Genomic DNA, 21,587 nt, shown 5'->3' on the forward strand with positions numbered 1-21,587 from the left:
TCTCATTTGGTGACATAAAAATGGTTAAGAACTCTTGCTTTGAGGAGCCTAGTCAGCCTGCTCAAAAGTTTATCAAGATTAAAATGAAAGGAAAAGGCATATTGTGAGTCTACCTCTCTAAACCAGGCCATTTAGGAGAAGATGAAAAATTTCTCACACCATCTATACCTTTTACCTTATGCAAAGGCTTCACCAGCTTTAGCCTTATCCAGAAAAGATTCTGTTTGAATGTGAGTTCATCTTTTCCCTTTACCTGAACTCTTGACCATAATGCCTATTCTGGGTGGGGGAAACATGTCTTCAACAATATTCTCCCCATTGCCTGCTCCCCACCCTCTCATACTTGACTAAGTATGAAAAGAAGTCTTAGGGGGCAGCTAAGGTGGTGCAGTGGATAAAGTGACAGCCCTGGATTCAAGGAGGACCTGAGTTCAAATCTGACCTCAGACATTTGACATTTACTAGCTGTGTGACCCTGGGCAAGTCACCTAACCCTCATTGCCCCACAAAAAACAAAACAAAACATTAGAAGTCTTAAAGAAATGTAGTCACAACAGAGATGACTGAAATACTTGCCCTACAGCTAATGGAGCTGCAACTTATGTCTACACATACAGCATGAAGCAAAACATGAAGCAATTATCCGGCAAGCTTGTTCAATGTACCCCAGCAATTCCCAGCCCTAGTTCTGCAATACTTCTGGAGTATTTGCAATTTTCTTAAAAGGGGCACATTTCTCAAAACCAAATTATTTTTAATTCAATTGAAATTTTTAAAATGAATACAAGTGTATGCTCTTGTTGACAAATCTGGGTGCTCTCCTAGTCTTACATGAGATACTTGACACTTGGGTGGAGGGGATGAAATGTTCCTAAAAAGGTTGACAATCACTAACATAAAAACCTAACTTGGAGATTTAAGTTCCCTGGCTCAATAGCAAAGACATTCCCCTTGAATATTCCAGGTAGTTAACTCAATTATCAATTCACTTGGTCCCCATGGACACACAGTTGTATATTAAGGCACCCACACAGACTGTAAAAGGCCATCAGATCCATTATAACAGTTAAGAAAAGTCTACCCAAGTTACTAAAATAAGGCTTTGCCAAGCTATGGATGAGAATGTGGTTGTGGGGGGGGGGGGTCCCCAGGGTGTTACTTCTAAGGAGAGGATCTGGGCAGGTTTCTATTTCACTTCATTACTATGGTCCACAGAGGGACAACACACTACCTAGAGAAAGAACTGGATTTGCTGACTGGAGCTCTTTCCCAGTCTGAAAGTGAGGTATAAGATGGGGACCCCAAAAGAGAATAAGATCAGCACTGAAATGTAAGAAGGGTTTGACTTCTCACTGAGTGGGAGTAAATATCTAAGGGGTAATCTTCCAACCTTCCAACTACACAAGTGCACACACAATACAGAGCAACTAATTTACCACCAATGTGACCTTGGAAATTGCCATATAAAGCTTGTTTTCAACCTGGATGTAGAAGGAGTACTGCACGGTGTAAACATTGGTTGACTTGGAGCTAGGTTCTTCCAGTTTCTGTAAGCATGAGGAATAAAGCCTGACTCAGCTGTTGGCCAATCCAACAAGTGTACAAAATGTGCTTTTTTGAAACCCGTTCTGAATGTTCTTGGGTCATTGGGTCATTCTTAATGAGTAGCACCTAGCATGGTGGGTTTCATGCTGAATTAGGTACTTAATGAACATCCTTTGTCCATTCTGAGCCTATGTTAAAGATATACAATAAAGTAAAAAACAACAAACATCTGATATTCTTATTCATCTGTGGTTATGAATCTTGGGGAAATGAAAATGACACATATTCTGTAGAGCCCTCTACCTTTATTCATATTTAAAACTTGGTCCATCCTGGCAAGCCTATCAGCCAATAGGTAATGCAGATTCTTCCATGCAATTCTCTCTGATCAACCCTAGTACTTATTATTTTTTTTTTTTGCAGGGCAATGAAGATTAAGTGACTTGCCCAGGGTCACACAGCTGGTTAGTAAGTGTCAAGTGTCTGATGCCAGATTTGAACTCAGGTCCTCCTGAATCCAGGGCCAGTGCTTTATCCACTGTGCCACCTAGCTGTCCACTTATTCTTGATCCTATCCATGAAAAGTGTGTTTCAGAAACCTTTTTCTCTTTTCCAGACACTTGTAGGAGCAATGAGGTGCAAAACTCTGTTTTTTTTTTTTAATTTGGGGCAGTGGGGCGGGGCAGGGTCAATGAGGGTTAAGTGACTTGCCGGGGGTCACACAGCTAGTAAGTGGCAAGTGTCTGATTTGAATTCAGGTCCTCCTGAATCCAGGGCCAATGCTTTATCACTTCGGTACTTAGCGGCCCCTGAAGTGCAAAACTCTTAAAGGGTCAGGTCCTATAAAAAAGCCGGTATTTCTGAGGGTGAGTCCCAGTTTGTAATGCATTCCAAATATCCCATTAGATCATAAGCTCTTTGAGGAACAACAATTGTCTTGCCTCTTTTTCTATCTTGAGCACTTAGCACAGTGCCTGACACATAGTAGGAGATTAATAGATAGACAAACAGACTGAGAGAGAGAGAGAGAGAGAGAGAGAGAGAGAGAGAGAGAGAGAGAGAGAGAGAGAGAGAGAGAGATTTAAATTCCAGAAAGGGAGGTCCCGTTTTCCATCCCACTTTACTCTCTTTCCCCATTCACTTAATTTTGTCCCAAACAATTTATTTGGGCCCAAGATACAATGCAGCATTTCATGTATAATGACTGTATCTATATTCCTCTGCGTGTGTGTGTGTGTGTGTGTGTGTGTGTGTGTGTGTGTTTGCTTGCAATTAAGACTTTTATCTGCTCTTTGACAACTTGAAGAGGGAAAGCTGTTCTCCACCCCAGGACCCATCAGCAAAAGATGTCTAACTTCTCTTCCCCAGCACGTGTGGGATAAATCTGGACACCCAAAATCGTAACCCAGGCTGCTTATTGTTTACAAATATAATAAGGCCTCTTCCTGCCCATCTAGTCGGTCTCTTATTTTCCCCCCAGGCCTTACAGTATTACAAAGTCGTTTGTCAGGCCGGCTGTGTTTGCTTTATGCTGCACTAATTAACACCAAATTGTAAATGAGTTGTTGGGGGAGGCGAAAAGAAAGCACCAGGCAGAGCTTGTAGACATTCCCTGCAAATGTAATTCAAATCATTTTCTGTCCCTCTCCCCAGGACTCTCTGCTGCCCAACAGCAGGTGCTACCACAGGTGGTCCTATTGCAATGTCCCCAGCCTCTTCACCCAGAGTTTAGGACAACCCCTCCTCCTATGCTTCATCCCCATAGAGCAGGAGGGAGTGTCGCCTGTTGGTTAGACAGAGCATGGACCTGGGAAGGATGGGTACTAATATTTTCCCTATTCTGTAACAAATGGATTTTACCTCTCCTTTTAAGTTCTATTTATCTACCACTACAATAAAGAAAAGTCAGGTTTATTTACCAGTGAAAAGGCAATTCAAGGACACATTCATGAGTTGCTGAGTTGGATAATTAGTGATAACTGAGCATATTCTCTAGTTTTGAGGTTCTTAACCTTCTTTGTTCTCATAGATCCCTTTCACAGTCTGGTGAAGCATCTGGACTCCTTTCTTAAAGTCATATTTTTAAATGTATAAAATAAAAAACCCAAAATGCATACGGTTATTTTTTGTAAACCTCAATTATGTTGAAATATACAAAACATTCTTAAGTGAGGTCATGGTCCCCAGGTTAAGAACCCCAGGGTCTCCAGAACTGACCAGGCTTTGGGACAGATAGTATGAATTACATCAACACTCATCCTTTCTCCTTCCCCTGCTTTCATTCCCACCCTTTGCTAAGATAGGAATTAAACAGCTCATTCAGGATAGCTCTCTGGTGACATAGCCAAGCACATTGGTCCCCTCAAAGGGAAACTCTGCAGCCCCTGGTAAAAGGCTTTGTTCTCTGTTGGATGGTGTCAGGGTCACACAGATGATCCGGGGTATATCTGGGAAAGATTCATGGCAAAAAGTCTTTTCCGAATTCCCTCCCTACCCTGCCTCCCAATGCCTTCTTTGAGACTACACCCCCTGCCCCAACTCCTGCCTTTCCTGGCAGATATTCTTAGAAAAACCTCCTTGCCCTGGAAGCTCTCTCCAGCTCTAGACTTCAAACACTGAAGTACTCATGCTCCTGAAACCCTTCTCTCTGGCTGTTTCCTTCCAAAATCTCCATTTTAAGGAGAAAGTATAGGCTACCCATTTCTTCATTCCTTTCCAAGATTCAATCCAGATTTTCATCCCAGACTTTCTGAACCTTCTTTTTTCAGTTTCCTTTTGTGTGTTGTCTTCCTCCATTAGAATATAACCTACTTGAGGCTAGGTACTATCTTACTTTCTGCTTTTAGTTGTATTTCCAGCATTTAACACAATTCCTGGCACAAACTAAGTGCTTAATAAACACTCCTTGATTTGATTCACTTGATTTATATTGTGTTTACCTTCTAAGTACATGGTTCTTTATATGTTGTCTGCCCCATTACATTAGGAAGTGAACTTCTTGAGGGCAGGGACCATGGTTGGTTTTTGGTTTTGTTTTTGTTTTGCCATTTTCTGATTGCTCAGCCTTTAGCATGGTGCCCGGTACACAGTAAGGGCATAGCTGATTCTTATTGATTTAGTGCATTTATATTTTATCCTCATACTATCACCACTATAAACTCCAGGAGGGTAAGCATCAGGACATCCCTAAGCATCACCCTCAGCATGAAATGAAATTCTGTGCCCACAGTAAGAGCTCAATAAATGTTTGTTGTGTTGAATTGAGTTGAACTGGGAAAACAAAACTCCAACTCACATCACAGAAAACTTCCCTGATCTGTCTTGTGGAACTCATAGAGTATGATAGAGAAAGTTCTGGATGTGCCTGACTTCCAACAAATTAATGTGATATGGCCAAGAGCTGTTTAAGCTGTAGCAGACCTGCTGAGTCACCAGCCCTATTTTGTTTCTGAAGTTTAGCAAGATCATGTCTTCATTGGTTCCATTCTTAACCTGGGTCATCCTAGCATTTGGTCTGGACCCATTGTTTCCTTCCTGAAGAAGCAAAAGGATTTTGTTTACCTTTTCAGCACAAAAGCGGGAAATGGAGGCTCAGAGTTGAAACTTTCCCAGAATTGGAACCCAGGTATCCCAACTCCTTAATCTCTTTCCTCTTTCTCTACGAGTTCAAAGCAGTTTGCGATTAAAGCCATTCTGATTCATGCGGTTAAAAAATCATTGTCAATTACATAACATGTCAAAGTTAGCAAAGCACTTCATACTGAACATTTCATTTGACAAATCCTACAATCCTTTGAGGCAGGTGCTACAGGTCTCATTGTTCTCATTTTACAGATGAGGAGCCTGAGGTACAGAAAGGTTAAGTTAAAGTGTCCATGGTCTCATAGCAAGAGGCAGAGATAAGTTTTAAACCCAGGTCTTCCTGACTCCAGGTCCAGGTCCTGTCCACTGTAACATGCTGCCTCTCTAAATGAAAGTAGAATTCTTCCTAACACATAGCTTCTTCCTTCACCTTTTACTTAGTAGTTACCTTCCCAAAGGCAGGTCTCCCCACTTCTCCTGTTAAACCATGTTCTTCTCCTCCTTTAAAACAAAACTTAGTTCCTCCCTGAAACATTTTCTGATTAACTCCACCCAATTCTGATAACTTCACTAACTTTACTTCCCCTCAAATCCATCTAGATATATATAATTTTCACTATCTTCATTGGCCCTTGCTTTTAATGTGCCTGTTTTATAGCTTTCCATAGGTGTATGTCTTATCTGCCTACATTAGCTCGGGGGCTTGCCTAGCCTAGGAGTTTTATCTTCTTTCCTTCTTTCTACAGGGTGTCCATTAATGGAAATAGCATGCTCAGGACATGGTGCTGACTGACCACCTGACAGGCTGTTTGACTACTAATGGCCTGCTGATTTTCACAGCCAAATGAAACACAGAAGTAAGGGCATTCGATGAGCCAAGCTCCCAGATTGCCTTGTCAGAACCGTGTGCACAAATTACTCATTCACTGCTCTGCTCTGGTCCCAGAGGCCTGACCATCAGGTGCAGTACCTGGTGACCACACATTCAGGGGAAATATCATGAACCAGTTGATTCTGCTAAAGATACATCCCCTTTAGTCCTAATGTCATCATCATTCCATCTTGATTTGTGGATCACAAACTATACTATATAAGATACCTTAAAAGAATTCCTCATAGTTGTGGGATACAGTTCATAGAAGGTCCCAAATAAAATAGGCTCTATGCCTTAAATTGTATCCTTCTGTTCCTTGCTAAAGTTTCTATGGGGAAATGTCTTTGTCTGAGGAAAATTACATGGGGATACTGAATACATCTTCTTCATAACCCTCTACCACCACTTAACCTCCCAGAGGATGGAGAGCAAGAGAAAAGGGCATGAACAAGGCACATATCTCTAAGCTACTTTTCAACTCTAAAATCCTCTGAATTATAAGAGCTTTTCCTTATTCCTGGGGTCAGTGTTCACCTTAGTCAGGAATTCCTGCCATTCTCATTTCTTTAATTGTATTTGGTGTAAGTACAATTTGCGTAGCTTATAAGAATTCCTTCCCTCCCTCCCAATTTTAACTACTTGGTGTTAAGGTATCTTAAATTTGTCACATGAATTAGGGTGAGCAATCTTCAAGTTAGGAACTGCAGAACTAGATGAAAAAAAGAATGAAGAGTCTAATAAGTCCATTCCCTTAGCAGAGGTTACAAGGCAGAATGGTAACGAGGGTGAAGCAACCCAGACTTTACATCGGGGAACTAACATTTAGAGCATGCAAACATGAACTCAAACAGCCTAGTTCTACTATATAGTAGTGGTAACTAATTCCAACCCCTAATCAATTGAATTTGTTTTAATCATTACAGGCAGTTAGTGATGCAGTGGATAGAGAGCTAGGCCTGGAGTCTGAGCTGAACTGGCCTCAGACACTTACTAGTTGCTTGACCTTGGGTAAGTCACTTAAGCTCTGTTTGCCTTGGTTTCCCCAAATGTAAAGTGGGGATAATAATAGCACCTGCCTCTCAGGGTTGTTGTAAGGATCAAATGAGATAATAGATATCAAATGATATGCACCTGGTGCATAGCAGATACTAGATAAATGCTCATTCCCTTCCCAACTTATTATATTATTTTCTTATCACGAATTACATAGTTGATTTGAAAGCATTTGTGTGTCTTGCCATGGGCTTTTTTGGTGCTTCCTGTCCAGAGCATCAAAATATTGCCAGTTATCACTCTGGCACATAGAACACTTTCCATGAAGAATATTAGGAAAAGAAACTTGGAGATCTTTGGGGAAAGGGCTACCTAAGGGTCAATGTGGTTGCATGTGTGGAGGGGGGTAAGAACAATTATAGGGTGGGAAAGTTAATATTTAATATAAATATATAATTTAATATGATATTACAGTGGATATTTATAGAGCACTTTATAGACATCATTTCATTTGATCATCTCAACAATTCTGTGAGATTGGTATGTAGTATTATCATTCCTCTTTTACAGATGGAGAAGCCAAGACTCAGAAGTTAATGAATCAAAAAATGACATGTAGCCCATCCCTCTTTCCTCTACACTATAATGCCTTACTATTATTATGTGTGGGAGACTAGTTGGAAAAAGGTATCTATCTGTATAAGCAAAGGTCTTCAAGAAAGTGTGGGGATGGAGGGGAGTTTAGGAGGCCTAGGATTGTTCATGTAATATAGAGAGTTCCATGAATCAGAACCACAAAATGAGAGTACTGGAAGAGACCTCAGCAGCCATCTGATCTAATCCCCACTCTAACATATTCCATGGATGGTCCCCTAGCCTTGACCTGAAGACCTCCAAAGAGGTTGAGCCCATTACTTCTAGAGGCAGCCCATTCCACTTTGGGGGGGGAAAATTTTTTTTGCAACAAACATTTATTTTATTTTTTCCAGTTACATGTAAGGGTAGTCTTCAACATTCATTTTCATAAGATTTAGAGTTCCAAATTTTTCTCCCTCCCTCCCTTTCCTCCCCACTTCACAAAAGAGCAACCAATCTGGTATAGGTTATATATGTTCAATCCACAAGTGCTCTTTTTATCAGTTCTTTCTATGGGAGTGGATAGTATGCTTCAACATTAGTCTTTTGGGATTGTCTTGGATCATTGTATTGCTGAGAGTAGTTAAGTCATTCACAATTGCTCATCAAATAATACTGCTGTCACTATGCACAATGTCCTTCCAGTTCTGCTCATTTCACTATACATCAATTCATATGAGTCTTTCCAGGTTTTTCTGGGATCATCCTGTTTGTCATTTCCTATGGCTCAATACCATTCCACCACAATCATATAGCATCACAACTTCTTCAGTCATTCCTCAATTAATGGACATTCCCTTGATTCCCAATTTATTAGCCACCACAAAGAGTTGCTATAAATATTTTTGTATAATTTCCCCCCTTTTCTCTTTTTCACAGTTACTATTGTTAACTGTTTCCCTCCATCCTATTCCCTTCTCCATTATATTTACTCTACTATTTATCTTCTTTCACCCTATCGCTCTTCAAAAGGGATTTGCTTCTGTCTGTCCCCTCCCCCAATCTGCCTCCCTCCTTTTGCCCCTCTCTCTTTATCCCCTTCCTCTCCTATTGGGATAATTTTAAAGAAGTGTTTCCTGATATCTAACCTTAGTTTGCCCTGTTGCAAATTCTACCCATTTTGTTGACTCACATACTGGTGTCCTACATGTGCTGGAGAGAATAGCAAGTTAAAGCTAAGACCCAAATTATATTCATAAAGAAGGGCCTGGTAACTTTGGTTACAACACTGGGTCTGTTTTGCATTCAGCTAGCTTTACTGTTTCAGGGACCTTGGCTGATACTTTCAGACAGTCCCAGGGGAGCTTACTCCAATCAAGCTGGGCTCCTCACCCACCCCCCTTCCCCCAAACCAGAGACCTGATTTTCCTCCTTATCCCACCACTGGCCCCTTGAACTGGCCACGTGATGGTTCCTTTCCCACTCCAACACTAGGTCTGAGTTCCTTTTGCTCCCTGTTTCTGTTTTCCTGACACGTTAACAAGCCTTCCTCCCTCTTGGCCTGTTGCTCTCCGACTGGCACACACCATTTTTCACAAGATGGGTTTTTGTGGTTTTCTTTTTCTTCATAAGTTTGCAGCTGCTAGTTTTGAAACCACCAGCCCCAAAGCAACCCAGTCAGAGAGAGAGATAGAGACACAGAGACAAGAATAAGACACAGAGAGTGAGAGAGGCAGAGAGAGAAAGAGAGAGGGAGTGGGGAGAGAGGGAGAGAGGCAGAGAGACAGAGAGATAGAAAAAAAGGCACGGTAAAATATCTTTCTATAAACAATTTATTATATTTTTTAAAAGTCTTGTATGGGTCTGCCCCTCTTTATATTTTCTCTCTCCCAGGTTTTATTAAGTCAATGGAATTTTAGGCATTCATTTATAGTTTAGAATCAGGGATAAAAGGGATCATAGAAGTCACCTATTCCAACTAGTATTTTTACAGATGAGAAAACTGAGTCCTGGAGAGGTGAGGCCTTTGTTTTCTTTGTGTATGTGTCTGTACACATAAATAGTGTTGTGTGGTGAAAGGTGAGAGGGTGTTCTACCTGCTAAGGTGTATGCTAGAAAATCCTGGACAGGTTGGCAGGCTTGGGTATTCGGCATACACTTGAATACATGAACATGCATGGGGACCATAAAAAGACCCACTCCAGAATGGGGTATTATATGGCATCAGGAGGACCTAAGTTCAAATCCCAACCCAGATACTTACTAGCAGTGTGACCCTGAGTAGGTCATTCACCCCTGTCTCCTTATCTGTAAAATGAGCTGGAGAAGGAAATGGCAAACCATTCTAGAATCTTTGCCCTGAAAACCCCAAATGGGAGCATGGAGAGTTGACCATGACAGAAACAGCTCAACAACAACAAATTATGTGGACAAGAGCACATCTTGCTTCTAGCCCCATCCCCCCACTCATGTAGCTGCTTCACTCACTCAGGCCCTTCCCACCCCTCACCTGAACTACCACAATAGCCTCCTAATCTGCCTCCCTGTCTCCAGGTCCTCCCCCTCTTCCATCAATCCTCCAATCATCTGCCAGACTGGTCTTCCTAAAGCCCAGGTCCATCCATGACACTCCACTGGCCCAGATACTTCAGCAGCTCTCTCTTACCTAGGGCTTACATCTAAGCTCTTCAGTTTCCATACGTAAAAGCTGTTCACAATTTGGCTCTGAACTATCTGGCCAGACTGATTTCACATTAAATCCCTTCAGACGCTTGCTCTATGTTCCAGACAAAATGGGCTCTCCACTGTTCCCTGTATAGGACACTAGATCTCAGCGCCTTTGCAGTATTTCCCTTTGTAATGCATTTCCTCCTAGTAAATTTCCTAGCTTCCTTAGAGACTCTGATAAAGTACCACCTCCTACAAGGGACTTGACCTTGCCTTTCCTGATCCCCCACCCCCCATGAAATCACTTTGTATCAATTTTGCATTTGCTAAGCAATCTACTTGTTCTTTCATTGCCCAACATAATGTAAATTGTTTGAGAGCAGTTACTGTTTCATTCTTTGTCTAGCTTGCCTAGCACACAGTAGGTGCTAAATAAATGTTGAATTCAACTGAATGGAGTCATGTAGACCCAACCCAGACAGACAGACACACACTTAGCTGAACTCACACCTGAGACAACTCAGAAATAAACTGAATCAAGAAAAGCTACTGAGAATCACATCTCAGTCACCCCACCCCACCCCACCCCACCCCACCCTGTTATGATCGCCTTCACTGGTGGCAGTTAATTATAGCTCTTGATCTAAGCCAACTGAACAGCCAGAGACTTGTGGCCTAGGGAGGTGGGGCTAGTCTCCATTCTCTTCTTCACTCAGGCAGGTCCTTCCCTCTCCTGTGCAGGAAGCAGAGTCTGGAGGCTTGTCAGGCACATGAACTGCCAATATTGGGTTTTGTGCGAGGTTTCCGTGTCACCTGTGTTGCTACCAATTCTTATCTGAGATCCACAGTCTTCTGAAGTCCTGTTCTGAACACAGCTTGCTGGCAGCTGGCCCTCCTCAGGCCAGGCCTTGAGACGGCTGTAATCATTACTCATGAAAAGAAATAAGGGAGCCTGGTTGGGTTTCCAAATTGGATTGCTACGGCCACTGGACCTAAAGATACTGAGGGAAAACTCAGGACTGACGATCTGACCTCCCTTCAGCCAGCCTCCAGCATCTCTCTGCCAAGATAGTCACACTTTCTTTTCCCCAAAAGACTGCACAATGATGCTAGCACTCTGATTTCTACTCCCTGTGCTCAGGACACTCACATAAATATGGCTTACACCAACCCTGGAGCCACACTCTAGTCAGACACATTTCGACCCATATGAAAACAATACTTGCTTCAAGGCCTAATTCCCAATGTATCCTCTCCATGGTCTCCCCACAGTATCACTCAGTTCATGCTCAGACTTCCCTCTGCACTGTGCACATTGCCTGAACCATGCTATCACTAACATAGTAGTGTTTTTAATTTTTTCTTTACTTGTTTCATGTGTTGTAGTATACATTACCTTCTAATTAACACCTAGATCTTAGCTCAAAAGCTAGAAAATATCTTGACAAAGATACTGGAGTAGTTTGCCATTTCCTTCTCTAGCTCATTTCATAGAGGAGGAAACTGAGGCAAACAGGATTAAGTGACTTGCCCAGGGTCATACAGCTAATAAAGTGTCTAAGGTCAGATTTGAACTCAAGACTTCCTGACTCCAGGCCCAGCATTCTATCTACTGTGCCATCTAGCTACCCTAGAAAAGAGACACTTGAGATCATCTAATGATCCCCCTTCATTTTGTGTATAAAGAAGTTGAGTCCTAGTGGGTGGGAAGTCACTTGTTCAAGGTCACATCGAGTTAGTGGCAAAGCTGAGACTAAACCCAGGTGGTCCAGGGCTCTTTTCACTATACCAAGCTGCTGAAGGTCTGCCCCTGCTTCGCCCCTCCCAACACCTGCTGCCCTCAACTTCCACTTATGTCAGTCAAGTCCATTTAGCAGCAGGTGGGTGTATTTCTTTTCTCTATAGCATTCATTCATTCAAACAAACACACAATTATCAAACATCTACAACATGCCCAGCATTGTGCTAAGCACTATGGGAAACACAAAGGGGTCTCTGTTATCAAAGAGCAACTTACAATTCAAATTGTGAAAATAAAGAGACTGGAATGATAGAGCTGGAAAGGGACCTTAGATTACCCAGTCCAATCCCCCTCAGTCCTCCACCCCCATTTTACAAATAAGAAAACTGAGGCAAATGTAAAAAATTAAACACCTGCACAAAGCTAGTTATGATCAAATGCCAAATGTGAGTGGTACCGAACAATGGTGGCTGGGTCTGGGGCCTCTTCACTCATTTGCCATTGAGCAAAGTGAGTGTCACTGTTCTCACAAACTATTGCTTTCTGAAATATTCCAACACAAAATTTTCTGTACACACTTTTCACTCGGTCTCTGTGAATGATCTCAAAATGTATCTTCCCTTCTTAGGTGAGTTGCCAGTAGCATCTTTTGACTGTCACATAGTAGGTACTTAATAAAAATTTGATTGATTGAACCATTTCACAGGTCAAAGTATAGCTTGATGAGTTAAAGTCTCTCATATATGCCAAAGAATGAACACCCACTTATCCCTTTCCCTCTCCATCTCTTGTCCCATTTTTACAATTTTGCCTCCACTCTGATTGTCACTGGGATTTGTATTTAAATATCATTAGATGTACCTTCCACATGTCTACATATACCGGCAGATGAAATTAAACCCTTGAAACTATGGTAGCTGTTCTCCCTGCTAAGTACAGTGTTTACCTTGGAAAACTCCAAGGTGCTAGGGCTAAGCCTCTCTTCAGGACAAATATCCTGAATTTGATTTAACCCAGATTAGTCCATAATACAAGAATATTACTAGTGACAACTCAGTGATTATAAGTGTGATAGTCACCCTCCCCATTTAGAATTCACAAGAATGTTGGCACACTAGACTGTACCTTATGCATAACCTTTTTCTTTTATATCAGGGACCCCTTCCTGAGTCTGGTGAAGTCTGGCAGTCTGAACTCCTCAGAATAATATTTATAAATACATACAATAAAATATATAGGATTATAAGAAAAACTAATTATACTTAAATACATTTATCAGAATACATGCCATATGAATGTATATAGCTAAAGATTTCACACACCCCAGACTAAGAACCCCTGATTTAGAGCCTAAATACCAAATTTTTCTTCCTCAATAGGAAAAGTCACTTCTCTTATCAATGCAATGAATAATTATGATTCCAGAGTGCCAGTGGGGGAGAAATATTTATACAGAGCCTACTATGTGTCAGGTACTATGTTAAGCACTTTAAAAATAATAATAAATATAATCTTTTTGACCAGTGATGATGAATACTATCTACCTCATGACAGAGAGGTGATGACCTCAATGTGAATGAGGAGACATACATTTTTGAACATAGTCAATTAGGGAGTTTGTTTTGATTCACTGTGAATATTTCTTACAATTTTTTTTGAGGGGGGAGGGGTCGATGAGTAGGAAGGGGAGAAAATGAATGTTTGTTAACTGACAAAATAAAATCTTTTTTAAAAAGAATAGAAAAAGAAAAGGTCCTTTTCTGATACTTATAGGAGCCCACATTTCCTCCTTCCCCTTGCCTGTAGCAGAAATCATTTATACTCTGAGGCCACTACTGATAAAATGCATTCTGAGCATCTGCTGATACTACTTGAGAAAATGGATGCACAATTGCCGGCTGGGCCAAGACAAAAGTTCTCTTTTGAGTGGCCACATTTGTCTCTACTTTTAGGACCCCGATATCTAGCTCCCAGACTGCCCTAGGAGCCTCATGGGTTTAATTTTCCCACAAAGAAGCAGTACTTCCTGACTTAATCCTGCCCCCTTCACTCACCTACACTAAAAACTTGTCCCCAGTAGGAACATCTACTTTATTAATAAACTAATAAGTATCAGGACTGGCATGAGCATTAATGGCTTAATTTTTTATCCTTCCTAGGAATAGATTTGAACTTGAACAGAATGCAAAGTTGCCCAATTTAGAAATTCTGCCTGTAGAAATTTACAATATTTTTTATGGGGATGGGGGAGTAGAGTGGGGAGAAGAGTGTTGGATAGGCAGATATGTTGGGCCACAGAAGCCATTTATTTCAATCAGATCCTATGTCATGGACAGCTATTCTACTTATGTATTGGGCCAGAAATACACAATTTAAAGACTCTTTGAAGACTTGGGATATTTAGAGAAAAAAAAAAAACATTTTTTAGCCCTATGGCATAATAACATAGCTGAGCCTGAACTGACTGTATTTGGAATTTACACATTCCCTCCACTGGGCATTGGAAAATTACCAAAATGTTCTGGTTCCCTGCTTCAGTCCTCTGACCTGGACTTCCAGAGAGCTTCAGCACTTGTATGTTTCTGATTCATTTACACTGAGAACATCAGCATGTTGTTTGGTTAACAGGACTGAGCATCCAAGAGGCCCTCAGAGAACATTTTCTTAGAAACAGGAAATCCCCTTGTGCCAAGAGTAAACAGATCCCAGCCCCCAAAGGTTTGAGTTCATTTAGGAACTCCCTGACCACAAGGGTCCAGAAGGCCTTGAGCTTGGGCCAGGCCTGCCCTCCTGTCTTTAATTGACCATGCATGAAGCCATGGTCTCACAGCAGCAGGAAGGATTTTTAAAACTCTGGGCTCTAGAATCTCTGGATCCTATCTATGAACCATGGTAGGAGGGTGGGGGAAGAATTGAGTGCAAGGTCCAGATTCATACCCACAGCTATAAGAATGAAGTGACACATGGTCCCAAATTATGCAACTGTTTGGGAATTCTCTTTTGGTCCACAATGGGATCCCTAGGTCTGAAAGTCATCATCGATTCCCATCGTCATTATCCAATACAAAAGGGATTGATATAAAATGCTGCGCTTAGGTTTTAGAAGCAAGCCACATAGATGGAACACAAGGGAAACATGGAATTTCATATGAAAAAAGTTGGGGGTCTTACTGAACTATGAGTGCAATTTGAGGAAACCACAAAGGCTAATTTGATCTTGGGCTACACTAATAGAAGCATAGTTCTCAGAACAAGAGGGGTGATAGACCCACTGTACTCTTCACTGCTCAGATTGCATCTGGAGTACTGGCTTTTCTTCAGAATGCACATTTTAAGAAGAACATTGTCAAACTGTATATCTAGAGGAAGGCAATGAGCATGATGGGAGGGAATCCAAACCTTGTCATATGAGGATGTGTAGGAGACACTGAGGATGTTTAATCTGGAGAACAGAAGAATTGGGGAGGGGGGAGCATAATTATTTGTCTTCAAATACTAAAAAAGTTGTTATTTTGTGGAAGAAGGCCCAAACTTGTTTTACTAGGCCCTAGATAGCTAAACCAGGACCAATGGGTGAAAGTAACAAAGTTAAACAGGAAAAAAAATGCAATTGGAATGAGAGTAGTGAGATCTCCATCAAAAAAAGTACTCAAGTAGAGGATAGGTGGCCACTTGTTGGGAATGCTATATAGATGGGACTCGTTTATAATAATAATTATGATATGATAGCTAGCATTTATATAGTACTCGAGGTTTACACAGAGTTTTACTTATCTTGTCTCCTCTGGTTTTCAGAACATCCATTGATGCAGGTGTTATTATTATCTTTATTTTACATATGAAGAAACTGAAGTTGAGAAGTCGAATTGCCTAGGGTCTTATATCTAGTAAATGTCTGGACTAGAGTTTGAACTCATATCTTTCAGAGTCTAGTACTGAGTCTGGGACTCAGATCCTGTGCCACCTAGCAGCCTGTATCAGTAGATTGGGCTAGCTGACCTCTGATTCACTTTTTTTTTTTAAGTGAGGCAATTGGGGTTAAGTGACTTGCCCAGGGTCACACAGCTAGTAAGTATTAAGTGTCTGAGGCCAGATTTGAACTCAGGTACTCCTGACTCCAGTGCCGGTGCTCTATCCACTGTGCCACCTAGCCACCCCTCTGAATCACTTTTGACTAGAATGCTATCTATGATTCTTTGGTTCATCACCATCACCACCAGCAGGAGAAAGCCCTGACAAAGTTCATTCCTACCTGTCGCAGGCACTGAACCAGGAACAACACTGAAGGAGCAATGCAAAAAAAATTATTGCCCTTGGGGAACCCACAGACAGAGAAAAAGCTTTCTCAAGTTTCTCTCCCACCTACTAAGAGGTGGCAACCAATTCCAAAGAGGCTGTAAGAAGGATCCAGCTTCTCTAGATACACCCTAAAAGTTAGTTCTGGTGGTAGTATTGGAGGCTCTTGGGTTATGAAGACTTAAGACTGGACAGAACAGGGGAAGGAACAGTTATGGCTAGAAGCTGCTCCTGCTGACAGGTTCCTTGAGTCACAGACAAAAATTTTTCAGAAAGCTCCTTCCCCGAGTCACTAAGAGCCTTCACAGAATACAAACCTACTAACAGACCAACCTGAAGCTATTACTAGGAGTAAAAGAATTAATAAGCAGCTGAATGGCATCCTAGAAGAAACTGAGGTGTAACTGATACTCTGCTGCCTAATGCAATCATTAGGCAGCATAGTGAATGTAGTGCTAGACTTGGAGTCAGGGAGACCTGAGTTCAAATTCTGTCTCAGACAACAGATTAGCTCTTTGATCTTGGACAAGACATTTAACAGCTCTCAGCCTCAGTTTCCTCAGGGATAACAAAAGCACATATATGTCAGGGTTGTTGTGAGGATCAAATGAGATACTGTATGTAAATCACTATGTAAAGGATAGTTAGTATTAGCAGGAGTAGTAGAGGAGCTGCTCTCCTCCAAGTTTGCATATAGACAGCATATCAAAAGGGAGGTGCAGAATACAGCCTCCCGGAAGCAGGGAATCCTTCAGAGTTGTGCCCACTGTGGCTCAAGTCTCAGTAGCTGCTGTCAAAAAGGACTCCAGACCCTTCTTGCCATCTGGGCTGTATTAGAAGGCACAAGGAGGTGAGTTAAGGCTGAGTGTCCTACTTTTCCCAATGCCTCTGGCTTTTTGACTTGAGGGGAGAGATGCTTATTACTTCTTTAACCCAGGATTTTCTGCATTTCATGTGGGTTTATTTTTAAAACCTAGAACAATTTTTTTTTAATAAAGGGAAAATAAGCGACCCACATGCCCAACTTTTCCCATTCTTTTTGCAGTCTAGTCTTCCTCTGCAATACTGCCCCATCTGCAAGAGCAGGACGTGATCAAGATGGGCTGTGTTATTCGAAGGCCAAATATCAACTAAAAGGAAAGAGAGCAACAGTTCATTCCCGGGGTATGAAAACAATCTCCAAGAAGAACACATAGTGTTGTCTGCCCTGGGAACTTTGCATCAGATTTAGTAACAAACAAAAATAATAGTTAGCACTTACATATTGCTTTAAGTTTTGCAGTGTTCTATAAACACCATTTCACTTTATCTTCACAGCAATCCTAAGAAATGGGTGCTATTATTATGCTCATTTTATAGATGAGGAAACTGAGGCAGGCAGCCCAACCTACTGCCCCTAGCCAGCTTGTGCCTCACATGCCTGCCTTTTTGTCTGCTAAAGCCAGTTCCTACAGAACAGGCTTCTAGAACACTGTTGAGTTGGGAGGTTGGGAGAGGGGAATAGGTGGAGGTCCGATTTTGGAGCCAGAGAACCTGATTAATTAATTAACCTCTCTTTGTCTATTTTCTCATCTGTAAAACATGGGTGTTCAATTAGACCAATAAAGCTAGATGAGAATTTGTTTTGAACATGGTTATGGGCTTGGGTTTCATAGCTTCAGAAGAGCCTTAGGACCCTGAGATTCTAGAATTTTAAACAGATTTTCAGGTCTGGTTCAGCTTTAAATGCTGGAGTCAGGAAGACATACATTCAAATCTTCTCTCAGACACTAGTAAACTGTGTGACCCTGGGCAAATCACTTAACCTTTGTCTGCCTCAGTTTCCTCAACTGTAAAATGAAGATCATGATATTATCTATCTCAAAGGGTTCTTCTAAGGATTAAATGAGATATTTTAAAAAACCAAACAGCACAGAGTTTGGCACAAAGTTGGCACTATATATATGCTTATTTATTTTTCCTTTTCCTTCAAGCGGTTTGAAATAGAAGCTATAGCAAACAGTTGAAAGAATGAGTTGGGCAGGCAGCTAGGTGGCACAGTGGATAAAGCACCAGCCCTGTATTCAGGAGAACCTGAATTCAAAATCCAGCCTCAGACACTTGACATGTACTAGCTATGTGACCCTGGGCAAGTCACTTAACCCTCAATGGCCCACCAAAAAAAAAAAAAGAAAAAAGAATGAGTTATGGGGTAGCTAGGTGGCACAGTAGATAAAGCACCAGCCCTGGATTCAGGAGAACCTGAATTCAAAATCCAGACTCAGACACTTGACACATGCTAGCTGTGTGACCCTGGTCAAGTCACAACTTCCCCCCCCCCACCCCCCTCCCCGCCAAAAAAAAAAAAGATTAAAAAGAGGAAGCTATGAATTGCAGTTGAAAGAAAGAAAGAAAGAAAGAAAGAAAGAAAGAAAGAAAGAAAGAAAGAAAGAAAGAAAGAAAGAAAGAAAGAAAGAAAGAAAGAAAGAAAGAAAGAAAGAGTGAGTTAATGTTGCTCATTAATCCATGCCTAACATGAAGCCTTCCTCCTTTAGGAACCCCTCCCAGACCATTCCAGTCCAAACATAGTCTCACCCTCCTCTGCATTTATAAAACTCTCTGTCTATACGACTCATGACAAATGATGATGTCTGGCCTCAAGACCACTCTTGGCCTATTTGTTTTCTTGTACTGCTATTAAAGTTACTAGAGATCAGAGACCATTTTTTGTATTCCCCTCTCCACCCCCTGCACCTAACACATATTATTAGAAGCATCTGACCAAAAATATTTACTGATATGTCCAATCCAATTTGATCAAATCTAATAAATACTGATTAAAAACCAACTATGTATAAGGCTCCTTGCAAGGTAGGAGTGGGGGATGGGTAGTAGGGTGGATACAAATGCAAACCCAAACCATTTCTGCCTTCAAGCAGATTAGATTCTACTAGGGGGATAAAACATGCAAACAGATAAGAATATGCATGATAACTGGAGAGAGAAGGAGTAAGCACTAAGAACTTAGAGGATCAGGAAAGATTTCCAAAGAGGAGCTGGCTCATGAACTGAGTCTTGGTGAACCTGGGGCTAAGCAGGAACTGGAGGAAGATATTCTTTGTCACCAGGCCTGGGCTCAAGCACAGTAGGACAAAGGGGAAGGCAGACTGAGATGAGGCTTGAGCTAGGAGTTTCTGTGGAAATATTCTTAGTCTGACTTCACTGCACTGAAACTCTCTCATATAGGAGTTCCATAATTACTGGGTTGAATTTGGTCTTTAGGCTGAGAGTGGAGGAGTTGGAGGCAAATTTTGAACTATTTTGAAAAAATAAATTAAAATCTCCCTCTCCCTATCTCATTTTTACAGCAGTTCTCTACTTCCAGGTTCTGAGATCAGAAACGGAAGTTTTGAAACACTGCAAGTTAGCTTCTGTTGAACATAGCGCTTGGGCTAAAAGCAGGAAGTCCAAGAAAGCCTGATCTCATGAGATTTTTCTACCCAATTTGGATCTACATCTGCACTTCTGGATTTTCCACTGAGGCCGCCCTATTGCCTCTCCCATCTCTCTTCCACCCTTCCTAGAGCATGGCCAATAGGATAAGTGAGCAGAAACGGATCAATTGATTTTGAAAGTAGCTGCTCTCAGTTAATCAGGCATGGTACTTGCAAGGGAGGGACAGAGTGCACTCAGAGAGAGAGAAAGAAGGAGAGAATTTTTGATAGAAAATTTGGAATCCGAAAAACATCGAAGTTTATTTTCACAAAGTTAAAAACAAACAAACAAAAAAGAACAATAAACAACCAGATAAGTCATCTAAATAGTGGCTTCCAGTTTGCAAATGAAAGAGAGGAGATTTCATTGAGGGGAAAACTATATCGGCCTTCTTCTTGTTTTCAGAGCATAGGAGATTTATTTATAATGAATAATTCCCTGGCATCCTACTTCCTCTTTTCTTGTATCCCCTCCCATCCCCCATATACTACGTATCTCCCCATGGAGACATGAAGCTGAATGAAGGGGAAAATGGTAAAAGACAAAGGTATCTTGGAACCTAGGCAGAAACAGCCTTGAAAGATCGCCTTGTAGTCACAAAGAGCTCTTTCTCCTGGCAAACCCTATATGGTTATAGAATATATAGGTTATCCTCCCTTCTTAGTTCCAGTAGCCAAGACACACTGGGTCTCACTAACACGACCTTGCTCATCCTGGGTTTAGGATTTGTAGGAGAGATGGGGAAGGTCACCTTTTCCTTTCCCATCAGGGAACCCATAGAACCTTCTGTGTCAAAGGGACAGCTGAGCTCTCTAAGAGAGAATTGAGGTCATTAATCCCTGGGATTTTTGCAAGGCATCAAGTACATTTAATATTTTAAGACAACAACAACAACCAAAAAAACCCCTAATTTACAGAAGAAACCTAATGAAGTTAATTAGCAGCTCTGCTGTGCAAAGTGAACTCTAGGTGACACATAGTGAGGGGTTCCCAAAAGGAGAATGTTTGAAGGAGGAGGATATATCCCCTCATGAATACATATGAAATAACATGCAGATATGACCTTCACAAGCTGCCAGGGTTGGATTGCTTCTATATTGAGTGTAGGGGGCTATTCTCCCTCATTATTCTTGACTGACATGGAAGGAAACTGAGGCATTTGAGAGGTCAGGAAAAGGCATTCTGGGCAATTTCCCATGATGCCAGGCCAATCAAGGAGAGGATTTGGGGGTTCAACTACTCTCTTCCTCTTTCTGAAAAGTACATAAAGTTCAAATTCCTCCATAAGTTGTTAGACAAAAGACCCAGTGCCCAGCCCTAGAAGCAACCCTACCCTGCTTAGAATTTAAAACAACCTTGTCTACAGAGGTAGGTTGCCCATTCTTTCCCTGCAGAAAAAAAAAAGGATGGGAACTCAAAACCAGCCACTGTACCTATAATCCTGCCTGATTTAGGTTCTACTTCTCCACTTTTATTTGGAATATAAACCCATAGTCATACTGACAAAATCTCCTCCATTAGGCCTATTTTGATCTATTCAAGTTGTCTGGAAATTATATATATTTTGTATATCTTTAGCTATGTCATCTCTTCTCTCCTCCAAAAAGGAATATAATTTCCTTGAGAATAGGGACTATTTCATTTTGTCTTTGAATCACCAGTATGTGGCAAATAGTGGATGTTTTATAAGCACTTATTGAAGGAATAGATGAATGAATAAAGAACAAGGAGGAATGCTCTGTCCTGTAGACTTATTGACCACAGCTGACCCCATGATTACCAGGTCTCAGAACACTCTCTATTCAGGGAAAAATGAGAAAGGATCATGAGAGCTGGGGG

General features: G+C 41.4%; 1 protein-coding gene across 4 annotated transcripts in view; it reads right to left on the reverse strand.

Annotated features, from left to right (window-relative positions):
• The window catches only part of FLI1 (Fli-1 proto-oncogene, ETS transcription factor), a 163,161-nt gene that overhangs the window by 116,881 nt on the left and 24,693 nt on the right, over positions 1–21,587 (reverse strand). The window contains exon 1 of one of the 4 annotated variants that reach the window (XM_043997206.1): positions 10,236–10,255. The exons of the other annotated variants lie outside the window; for them this stretch is intronic. The gene's annotated coding sequence lies outside the window, so the exon portion shown is untranslated. Of the gene's footprint in view, positions 1–10,235; positions 10,256–21,587 lie in introns of those variants that run through there. 4 annotated transcript variants of the gene reach the window in all.

This window comes from Dromiciops gliroides, chromosome 3 (assembly GCF_019393635.1).
Source record: "Dromiciops gliroides isolate mDroGli1 chromosome 3, mDroGli1.pri, whole genome shotgun sequence".
In the NCBI taxonomy this organism is placed as follows: domain Eukaryota; kingdom Metazoa; phylum Chordata; class Mammalia; order Microbiotheria; family Microbiotheriidae; genus Dromiciops; species Dromiciops gliroides.